The 11685-nt window shown below is 37.6% G+C and overlaps 1 pseudogene; it reads right to left on the bottom strand.

Moving 5' to 3' along the window:
• Nucleotides 1-4991: 4991 nt before the first annotated feature.
• On the bottom strand, nt 4992-5891 carry LOC127182553 (toll-like receptor 5; annotated as a pseudogene).
• Between the last annotated feature and the right edge of the window lie 5794 nt (nt 5892-11685).

The following is an 11685-nucleotide window of genomic DNA, read 5'->3' as shown; positions in this document are numbered from 1 at the left end:
ATGTTAAATATGACATTATAAAAAATGACAGACGTTTTGGTTGAATGTGTATCTTGGAATTGTAGAGGCCTACGTAAACTAACTAAAATAAAACAAGTAATGGGTAGAATAAAACAGATAAGAGCCAAAATTGTGTTCCTGCAGGAAACACACGTTAGATCATGAGATAATCAAAATTAAGCGTAGATGGCCAGGTCAGGTATTGTCTTCAGCTTACTATTCGAATTCCAGAGGAGTTATAACTATGATACATAAGTCTATTCCTTTGCGCATTGATAAAATAACTAAAGACCCCAAAGGTAGATTTCTGATTGTACAGGGAAACATTCTATCAACTCGGATTAATCTGATTAATGTATATGGACCTAACGATGATAACGCAGATTTTTATAATGATTTATTTTTGAGAATTTCCACAATGCCCGGAAAACACATTATGGCAGGTGATTTCAATTGTGTTTTGCAGCCCAGTAAGGACCGGTCATCTGGTATTGATAACACCCATGTAAGGTCTAGAAAAGCTTTACAATATTTTATAAAGGAACTTAACCTGGTGGATATATGGAGGGCTCAGAACCCAATAAAAAGGGAATATTCATGTTGGTCGAGTACTTCTAAAGGATACTCAAGAATAGATTACTTTCTGATTTCAGCTGAACTAATTTCATGTATCAGAAATTGTCAATATAGTAGTATTCTTATTTCAGACCATGCTCTTGTATCTTTGACATACGTTGAACCAAAGTTTTCTCATAATCGTACTAAATGGAGATTTCAAATACATTGGATGCAAGACAAAAGATTTCTTGAATTCTTAGGGGAACAAATTGATTACTATTTTGAACATAACACTACCCAAACATCAGCTATAATCAGATGGGAAGCCTTTAAGGCCTTTATACGAGGACAAATTATAAGCTATACGAGTAGGAAGACAAAAGAGAAACAGGAGAGATATAAAACACTTGAAACAAAAATTCGCTTACTCGAGGAAAAAAGTTTACAAGCAGGCCAAAATACTGATAATGTTTTAAAAGAATTGCTATTGTTAAGAACCCAATATAATGAAAAAACACATGAAAAAGCAGCAGCCAATTTATTAAGATTAAAGCAGCAATTTTACGATCAGGGAGAAAAACCAGGCAGACTTCTTGCTTGGCGTATAAAACAACAGGAATTAGAAAGAGCAATTACTAGTATTGAAGATGAAAATGGAAATATGACTGTAGACCCGTTGGAAATTAATAAAGCGTTTAGAAACTTCTACGAAAAACTATATTGCTCTGAATGTAAGGCCACGAATGATGCCCACTCCGCGTTTTTTGATAATCTCAACATTCCTAAAATATCTGAGGAACTTAAAATTAAATTAGATGGTGAGATTACGACAGTTGAAATTATGGAGGCTATAAAGACATTAAAAGGTGGTAAAACAGCAGGACCTGATGGCCTGCCCATCGACCTATATAAATATTTCAGTGATAAAATGGTTAAGCCACTCTATGATATGTATATAGAATGTTATAATAGTGTCTGTCTCCCTAAGTCTATGAGAGAGGCTTTGATCATTCTTTTACCAAAACCAGGAAAACCGAATACAAAGTGTGGAAATATGCGACCTATTAGTCTGATAAACACAGATACCAAAATAATATGTAAAATCTTGGCAAAAAGGCTAGAGACTGTACTTCCGGGCATTGTGGGTGATGATCAGAATGGGTTCATTAAGAATAGACAGGGATTTCACAACGTAAGACGTGTTTTAAATATTTTGCATAGCCAAAAAGAAGAAAAGGATACTGCTCTTCTCTCGCTCGACGCGGAGAAGGCTTTCGATAGGATCGAATGGGCTTATCTCTTTGACGTTCTCGTAAAATTCGGATTTGGAAACTCATTTTTACATTGGATCAAATTATTACATTCCAACCCAGCGGCTGAAGTTTTAACCAATGAGATGATTTCTGAGCCATTTAATATTACAAGAGGTTGCCCTCAAGGCTCACCATTGTCCCCACTTTTATTCATTTTGGCTATAGAACCGCTAGCAATAGCCGTAAGAGCGAACAACCACATACAAGGGATTAAAATGGGTGGCAAGGAACATAAAATAGCTTTATTCGCTGATGATGTAGTGTTATTCCTAAAACAATTAAACACCTCTCTTCCAGCACTTTTAGATCTGATCGATCAATTCGGAAATATATCGGGTTATAAAGTGAACACATCAAAGTCATCGTTATTGCTGCTTAATAAAGATAGCTGTCCAAATACATCACATTTATTTAACTTGAAATTATCACCCAGCTTTACATATTTGGGTATCAAAATTGTTCCCCAATTAGAAAATATAATTTCTACAAATTATAATGTTATAATGGAATCAACATCTAAAGATCTGGAGAGATGGTTATCTTTACCAATTTCATTGATAGGAAGGATAAATATATTGAAGATGAATATTTTGCCTAAATTCATGTATTTATTCCAAAATATCCCCTTGGCGCCACCAGCTGGAGTGTTCTCAAAGATTAATTCATTATTCAGGAAATTTATTTGGAACAAGAAATGCCCTCGAGTTCGTCTTTCTCTTCTTTATCTTCCATTTGACACTGGAGGGTTAAAATGTCCCAACCTGTACTGGTACTATTTAGCTGCACAATTAAGAACAATAATGTTTTATTTTTCCTCCGAAAATAAACCATCCTGGGTGGATATGGAGTCATGTGGTTTTGCGTTACCTTTAAACTTGTATATATATTCAGATAAGTTTAAACAACTGAAAACAGTCACCAAGCACCCCATAGTTTGTAATATGATTGGAGTATGGTATGAAGTTAGAGAGTACATGAAAATAGCTGACTCTTTATCCCAGTATAGTCCCATTTGGGGCAACACATTATTCAAGCCAGGCACGAAGGACTCAGGATTCCGGTTGTGGGTTGAAAAGGGATTAAGCAAAATTAGTGATCTTTTTGAGGAGGGAACGTTGATGTCGTTTGAGCAGATATCTACTAAGTATAATCTTCCAAGAAAACATTTCTTTAAATACTTACAGATAAGGAGTTTTGTTCTTTCTAGGCAGAACCAATCATTATACTTGCCAGTACTTTCTTCTTTGGAGGAATTAATTACTAAGAAATGCAATAACAAAGGATTAATATCAGTTTTTTACAACTGGCTTGTATCAGGGTCTACTGAATCAACAATACCGAAACTTGAATTATGGAAGATGGGATTGAACGAGGATATATCTGAGGATGAATGGAGACAAGTCTGTAAAAATTCTCAGAAACAGTTAGGGAGCGTTAGCCTAAAACTACTTCAATATAACTGGTTGATGCAGACTTACATAACTCCTGTCAAACTAAATAGGTTTAATAAAAATATTCCTGATGCATGCTTTAAATGCAGAGAGGCTCAAGGGTCATTTGTGCATTGTGTTTGGGAATGCAACATTATTAGAGACTTTTGGGTGGAAGTGATTAATATTACAAAGATAATTGTACCCCTGAATATTCCCCTAGATGCAAAAATGATTTTGCTACATCTATATCCAAAGAACTTTAAACTAAATCTTCAGCAGCGCAAATTTATAGATTATGCTATATTACAAGCTAAAAGAATGATAGCTCTTAGTTGGAAAAGGCCTGATCCACCATCTATTGGAACTTGGATTAATGCCATGGCACAGTGTATGGCCATGGAAAAAGTAACATATTTTATTAAAAACAAAATGGATGTATATGAAGAAATATGGAAGCCGTTTAATTACTACATTAACAACAATAATATTGGTCATTTATTACAAGAGGTGTAACTATGTATAATGTTTGTTTTTTGTTTTTTGTTTGTTTTTTTGTTTTTTGTCTCATTTTGTTTTGTTGGAAAATGTAACTTTTATGTGTAAAGTACAGTAATGTATATTTAGTTTTTGGGTACCTTGCAATATTCGTTTTGCATTTAAAATTGTCTCTTGTAAGAGAATTCTGTGTATTTCTATAGGGGAGAAGAGAGTGATGTTCTCTTGTTGGGGTGGGAAATAATTGTGACGAAATTGAAATGTGTTTCTCTGTTATCTGTCTTGCATAATTAAAAACAATAAACACATTGTTCAAAAAAAAAAAAAAGATAAGAGCAAATCGGCTAAAGCAATTGTAAATGCCCATCATGGTTTGACTCCTCACACTGATTGAGACACACCCACTAGTGTTCTTGTGCTCAGAATTTCAATTCTGATCCAACATACTTTAGACACTGACATCAATCTCAAACAAGCTGATGGTTTGAATCAAAACTCAACATTGCATCACCATGCTATCTTTCACAATAGAACTGGTTTTTCATCAGGCTGAGGTAGCTGAGGGTGCTGAAGAGATTTGGATCCACTGAATCTTGGATCTCAGAAGGTACTTCGAAGAGTTGAAGGACAATTTCAAAATGAACATAGAAGTAAGGTCTTTGAAAATATCTTTGGGAAGTGACTGCAGATCAGTTGCATCGTTGAAAGCCCAAGATGAAGTAGTTGTAGTTTGTCTGAAACCACTACCTGTCTCTGATTTTAACAACTCGAAAGCATGTTACCTTCACTCTTAAAAATAAAGGTGCTTCACGATGCCATAGAGGAACTTTTTTGTCTAAATGGTTCCATAAAGAACCTTAAACACCCGAAGAACCTTTCTGTTTCACAAAAGGTTCTTTGTGAAAGCAGGTTCTTCAGATTATAAAAAGGTAAGAACGAGATGGTTCTTTAAAGAACCTTTGACTCAATGGTTCATTGTGGAACCGAAAATGGTTCTTCTATGGCATCGTTCGAAGAACCTTTTAAAACACCTTTATTTTAGTGTTGAAGAAAGATTTTTTTCTTTGTGATAAAATTCGCATAGTGTAGTGTGCAAATCTGACAAGTCCTTTAATCAGTTGAATTCCAGATTTTTCACAATGTTGGCTAAAGTAAACACAGATGAAATTCTGCTGTCACCCAGAAGGTTTTGTTAGGCTTGCAAATTTATGAACTGATTCCTGAGCATTTCCATTGGCAGGTTTAAGTTTAGTAAACTTGGGAGTCCCTGAAATGACTGAACTCCAAGTACCCTGATGTGGTTAAAAGACACATTAAGCACCTCAAGTTTCTTTAGATTCTGAAATGTTTTAGAATCAATACTACCCAGGACATTTTGGGACAGGTTTAGCTTTTGTAATTTAGTCATACCCAAAAATGCATCATTTTCAATAATGTTGATCTCATTTTCTGCCAATGTCGTTTGTTCTAGATTTGAAAAATGGCTAAATACTGAATTTCACAAAGCAAAAATTTGTGATCTGGACAAATTGAAAATATTAACACCACTAACCTCAAGACCCTTGAATATGAATTTGTCTGGATCTTGGAAATTGTTATGATCAAAAGAACTTCCCATGCTGTGGCTCTTACTGAGAATGAGACCTTGGATTTTGGTACCACTGATTGCATCAAAAAACGTTTTACCTTGGGGACTTTAAAGCCAATTACATTCAAGAAATGTTCTTAAATGGGTTTCCACACTTGTCCCATCCTGACCAGTACTCGTTCATGTCTCGCAGTATCACCCTGGAAGTTGAGGAGGTCTTCTTCACAGATGCTCTTCACTTTGCTGTAAGAGAGATCCAGAACGTGGAATCCCCTCACATTCATATAGAATGATGCTGACTGGATCTCGTAAGACGAGCATCTCGAGAGACGCCAGAGGTTGGACGTCACCAGACAAAACAGAACCATCCAAACTGCACTGAGTAAGGGTGAGAATCTCAAGGTTGGATAATCCGTTAAAAGCCACTCTCTCTATTTGCAGGAAGTGGCTAAGATTAGAGAGTCTTTTAAATGTGTCATTTCTCAAGTCCTGGTGTTTGGTGCATCAGCATGAGGACTTGTAGACCTTCAAGACAAGAAAAGGATGTTTTGTTAAGTTCAGCAATACTGTTTAAACTCAGATCCACATAATTTACATTTAAAGCTTGGGCACCTGATGAAAACCTCTGTTTATGCAGAAGACAGCATAGCCATTAACTAAACACACTGAAGTGCATTTCACAACTTCAGTGTTGATGCACAGTCCAAAAAGGATCAGTATAAATATGTATTCCGAGAACACTGTGGAAAAAACGCATGCATTTTAGTGCTAAAAATTGTTTTGTTTTTTCAGATGATGAACTAAGTACACAACCAGTCATAAGTTTTTGAACAGTAAGATATTTAATGTTTTTTTTTTTTTTTAAAGAAGTCTCTTCTGCTCACCAAGCCTGCATTTATTTGAGTACAGCGCAAACATTAAAAATGAGAAATATTTTTACTATTTAAAATAACTGCTTTCTATTGGAGTATATTTTAAAATATAATTTATTCCTGTGATTTCAAACCTGAATTTCAGCATCATTTCTCCAGTCACCTTCAGAAATCATTCTAATATTCTGAATTGCTGTGTACAAAAGTACTTATAACTTTTGATCAGTTTAAATCATCCTTGCTAAATAAAAGTATTAGGTTCTATCATTTTCTATACCAAACTGTTTGTGGCATCCACAATGATGCTGTACGAGCTCAGCCGTTTGAGAGTGTGCTGAAAGGGGTACCAAGGAGCTAAAAAAAAGAGAGGCTGCTTTTTTTGAAGTGGGGTGTTTGCAGTGCAGCTGTAGCAATTGCTGGGGTGAGCATGCAATAAAGTCTGGCTTTTATGAAACGTTGCAACTTATGCAACAAGTGGAATCACTTTGCCAAATATTGTAGATTAAAGCCTCAAAATACATGGATGGCGCCATCTAGTGCACCTAGTGAAAAAGACGGACCTGCTTGCAAACAAACGAGAAATATTCACCACTCTCAACCACCAGTAATAAGCAGGTCAAGGTGAAAATAGACACTGGAGCTAAATGCAGTATTATGTCTTTATCCACACTGCAGCATGTCGACCACAAAGCCACTGACACTGGGCACTGCTACCCTAGTTCTTTAAGGAGGACAACTGCTATTCCACATAGTGGATAGAAATGTTAAAATTTGTTAGGCTTACCTGACAGCACAGTGTTTCCCACACATAGACGAATCTGTGGCGGTGCGCCACAGATTCAACACCGACCAAAAAAAAAAAAAAAAAAAAACAATACCGACCCTCACATATTGCGTTTCGTTATTCTTTTGTACGCTATTTAAAACGCAGCGAATTCGTTCAACTGCATTTCCTTTCCCTGCTCTCTCTTCATCTCTCTGTCACTCACGCGTCTCTCCCTCACACACACACACGCACACGCACACAGCCTCTCCCCTCCGTGCACACCACATCTGTCTGGATCATCTGTGGAGAGAAGACGGCTGGCGAAAGGTTGGTATCTCGTGAACACTTTTAACACACAATCACAGATTAAAAAGTGCTATAAAATATTTTATATTCTGAATACAATAGTTTCAGTGTGTTGATGTTACTGTAAGTCCCGACCCTTAGCAAACGCGATCGCGCCTTCTTTGGAAAGTTAACTAGTCGCAAGTTTGCGGTAAAATGTAGGCTAGCCTAGTTGGGTTGTCGAGGTCAAAAGACTATATGTAGCAGCTGTGAATCAAATAAACGTATTATAAATTATGTCGTTTCTTTACTCTTACACTGAATGTTTGCTGCTTCAATCCAGATGAGTATTGAAAAGTATTTTCCGCGACTGAAAAAGGCACGTGTTGAGGATGAGGACCATCCTGAACCGGAGGTATCAGTCTGAAACAGAGCTTAGTCCGACCAGTGTAAGTAGTTATGTTATTGTTTACAATATTTTCAGGCTTCAACTAGTGCTGCTCAAGCAGAAAGACAAGGTCAGGAAGAGAAAGAAATAGATTTGTTAGGCACTGAAGAAAGAGTAGGAGAGGAGGACAGCATCCAACATGCTGCTGTGAGAGAACCAGCTGAAGCAACAGGTGAGGTGGACAAAAAGATGTAGTAGCAGGCAGGTAAGAAAGCAGGTTTCAGGACAAGGGAACTAATTTCTATTCTTCTGTTTCTGGCAGATAAGACTTTGGCAACATCCAAAAGCAGCAGACACAGGGGCACTGGATTCAACCCTGAGTGGTTGAACATGCCTCAGTTCATGTCATGGTTGTACGACACACAGCATGGTAAACTTAATATCTGTATAATAAGCTCCTTTACAAATAATCAGAAATATGTTTTTATTGATTATTTTTTATATCAACAGTAGGCTGTTGTATATGGTGTTAAATAAATGTAATAAAGTTCTGTGTAACCAATTATTAACAGTTTTTTTAACCTTTAGGAATTAGGAAATCCCTTTAGGGGATCCAATGGTATCCCCTATCCCCCCCCGGGCTGACCACCACACATTGCCTTCAAACCTGTGGGAAACACTGTCAGCATGAGGTTAAATCTCATACAACTCAGCCCTGAAGTACATGCTGTACAATATTTGTTTCATACTGACAGTTTTGGCAAGCTTCCAGTCATGGAAGTGTGCCCCCAGAAGGATCCCGTTGGCTATGAAAAACAAAGTCTCACAAGAATTGGAAAGAATGACCAGACTGGGCATCATCTTACCAGTGGAGGAGGCTACCCATTGGGTGTCTGCCATGGCAGCTACAGTCAAAAAGAAATTGTTTTTTTTGAGGAAAACATTTCAGGATTTGCAGTTGTAAATGATATCAGCCGAGGAAGAAGGGTCTTATCTAGCAAAACGATTGGTTATTTTCATTAAAAAAAATACACTTTAAATACATTTTAATCTCAAATGCTCGTCTTGCCTTTCTCTCCCTGAACTCTGTGTATTCTGGCTCAAGACAGTTAGGGTTTGTCAAAAAACTCCAATCGTATTTTCTCCCTCAACTTCAAAAATCATTTCAGAATCATCCTACATCAATGCAGAAGTTCCCACCCAGTCTTTGCTGGTGAACATGCAAAGAAGATCAAACACCCTTAACAAAAAAGGTAAAACAGCGATATAGGATGATTTCAAAGTTGAGGGAGAACATGAGATGGGAGTTTTTTTTCCCAATCATACCCTAACTGTCATGAACCGGAACAAAAACAGTCCAGGCAGAGTAAGACAAGACGAGCTATTGGCATTAAAGTGCCCCTATTATGCCATTTTAAAGGTTGCTAATATTGTTTTAATAGACTCCCAAAACAGGTTTACATGTATGCAAGGTCAAAAAACACTTCAGTTTTCTCCAAAAATAGATTTAATTTTACCCCATTTCTAAATGATTCCTAAACGACTCGTGTGAAGCAGTTCGAAGAATCAGTCTCTCTAAACCCCTCCTTTCCGTGAGCCCTCACTGCTGTGATTGGTCAGATGACGCAGTCCTTTATGATTGGTCTACCGCGTACAGCGTGTCGGAGAACGAAACGCCCATTGCCATAACTGACTGACAGCCCTGGAGACTTGTCAATACATAGAAAAGATGGCATTGATTTTACCATAACAATTCGAGCCAGAGTCTGACGATGAAACGGTTGAAGTGGCTGATCGACAAGTTAACACGGTCTACCGTGGAAAGTGCTTGCAATTTGCTTATGTAAGCGAACCGGGCGAACCTCTATGTCGTAAAAGGCGGAAGGCATTGAAACGAATGGGTTTCATAGCACAGCGCTTTCCGCATTCGGTGTGAAAGCCGCTTCATGCGCCATCCTTTATCATTACTTAAACTAATGAGACAGACAGACAGTCAAGCTGCATCAATCACAAATTGTCAGACTACAGTGGGTCCACAGCTGAACAACAGAACTACACAAGCGTGATTTAGCCGGTTAGCATGACATTTGCAGGGTTGTTACACAACATAACATACACAACTACGTATTTTGAACGATCGCTAGAAAATACAATCTTTGTAGATTCATCATCTTTTGGAAGTGAATATAAAACAATTTTACTCACAGCGTATGATACAGTGTCTTCCGTATAATGTACCTGTAAATTTCCATGTGACTTAAACCCCATGGAAATATATGGGCGGGCAAGTTGTTCGCGACGTAGAACGTGGGTGGACATTATGCAAATCTGTTACTTCGTGACGTGTGGCCGTAACAGAAAAAGATTTGGAATCCTGACGACTCGTTTAGGCAAATGTGAGTCGACTCTTTTTTTTGATAGACAATAACTTTATGTATTGTGCACTGTCGGCTTCACAACTTTGCAGATAGTTTATGTTCACATACAGCTACATGACACACTGCATGAAAGATCATATTTGAAAACGCATAATAGGGGCACTTTAAAAAGTATATAAATTGTATTATTTTTATGAAAATAATCGATCACTTCACCAGACCCTTCTTTCTCGGCTGGGATTGTTTACGAATGCATTTGTGATCGTTTGAGGCTGCATTTAAACTGCATTTTGGAAGTTCAAACTCGGGGCACCATAGAAGTCCATTATATGGAGAAAAATGCTGAACTGTTTCCTCAAAAAACATAGTCTCTTTATGACTGACGAAAGAAAGACATGAACATCTTGGATGACAAGGGGGTGAGTAAATTATTTGTAAATCGTTGTTCTGAAAGTGGAGTTCTCCTTTTAATAAGGCTCTCCGGAGGCCTCATCACCCATTAAAGACTGTCGAGCAAGTGATTGCTGATATACCACAGGCAAAGATGCAAAATGTGGATTATGGCAGGTCACTCTGGATGAGGGATCATCGAAACTCACAACTTTTATGACCCCATTCGGAAGGTACAAATTTCTACGAATACCATATGGGATTTAAACCGGAAGTCTTTCAGAGATTCATAGAACAGCTCCTCTCTGGGCAGCCTTGTTAAATAGTCATGGGTGACATCTTGATCTGGGGCTCTTCAGTTGAGGAACACAACAAAGGCCTTAAATGTATACTAGAGTGTTTCAGAGGCATCAACATGCAGATGAATCGTGGTTAGCACCCCGACATTTAGCGCCATCAAGCTGCGGGCGACCCGAGTTCGAATCCTGCCTCGTGGAACTTTCCCAGTCCCACCCCCTTCTCCCTCTCCCACTTCGCTTCCCGTCCAACTACACTGTCCTTTCTAAATAAAGGCTTAAAAACGCCAAAAAATCTTCAAAGTTCAAGGTTTACTGACTTAAAAGAAAAAAACATTGAAGACAGACGTTTCACGTTACTCGTACCGCCTCAAATAAACAACTACCCTTCCTCTCGCTTGAGTGCAGCGATAATGAGTTCTTCCTCTGTTTTCTCTCTCTCTCTTCATTTCCCAACATTTCTGAAATAGGAAATAACTTTCTTACTCAGCAATTCATTTTCCGGTAGGAGCTTTTCAAACGTGAGCACTGTAACTCAGGAAAACTATAATCTTTTCAGTTTGTTTAATAAAGTCAGAAGTTTTCATCGGTTGCAATATTTCAACAGCATGCAGCAACAGTTGAAGTTTGTTATTCAAAACTTCGTTTTTAGACCAGTTTCAGAATCTTCCTTTATTTATTTACAAGCGTAAAAATTTTATACAATTGTGCAATACAGGAATCACCAAGGATTGGTCAATCGAATAGCAACTGTAATGACTGGACATGAACTCTTACCTTTCTTAAGTACAAAACATTTTATTTTACGTGAGCGGTGTACCAGTATGAAGTAACCCAATTGCACTTGAAACTAGTTCCTTAATGCCCACTAGAGGGGGTCATTTACCAGTATTACTCAGAAGACCAGCTCTGAAACCTCTGTA

The sequence above is a fragment of the Labeo rohita genome, chromosome 20 (genome assembly GCF_022985175.1).
Source record: "Labeo rohita strain BAU-BD-2019 chromosome 20, IGBB_LRoh.1.0, whole genome shotgun sequence".
Lineage (NCBI taxonomy): Eukaryota > Metazoa > Chordata > Actinopteri > Cypriniformes > Cyprinidae > Labeo > Labeo rohita.
The sequence above is the reverse complement of the archived record's forward strand: the minus strand, read 5'-3'. Positions and strand labels throughout refer to the sequence as shown.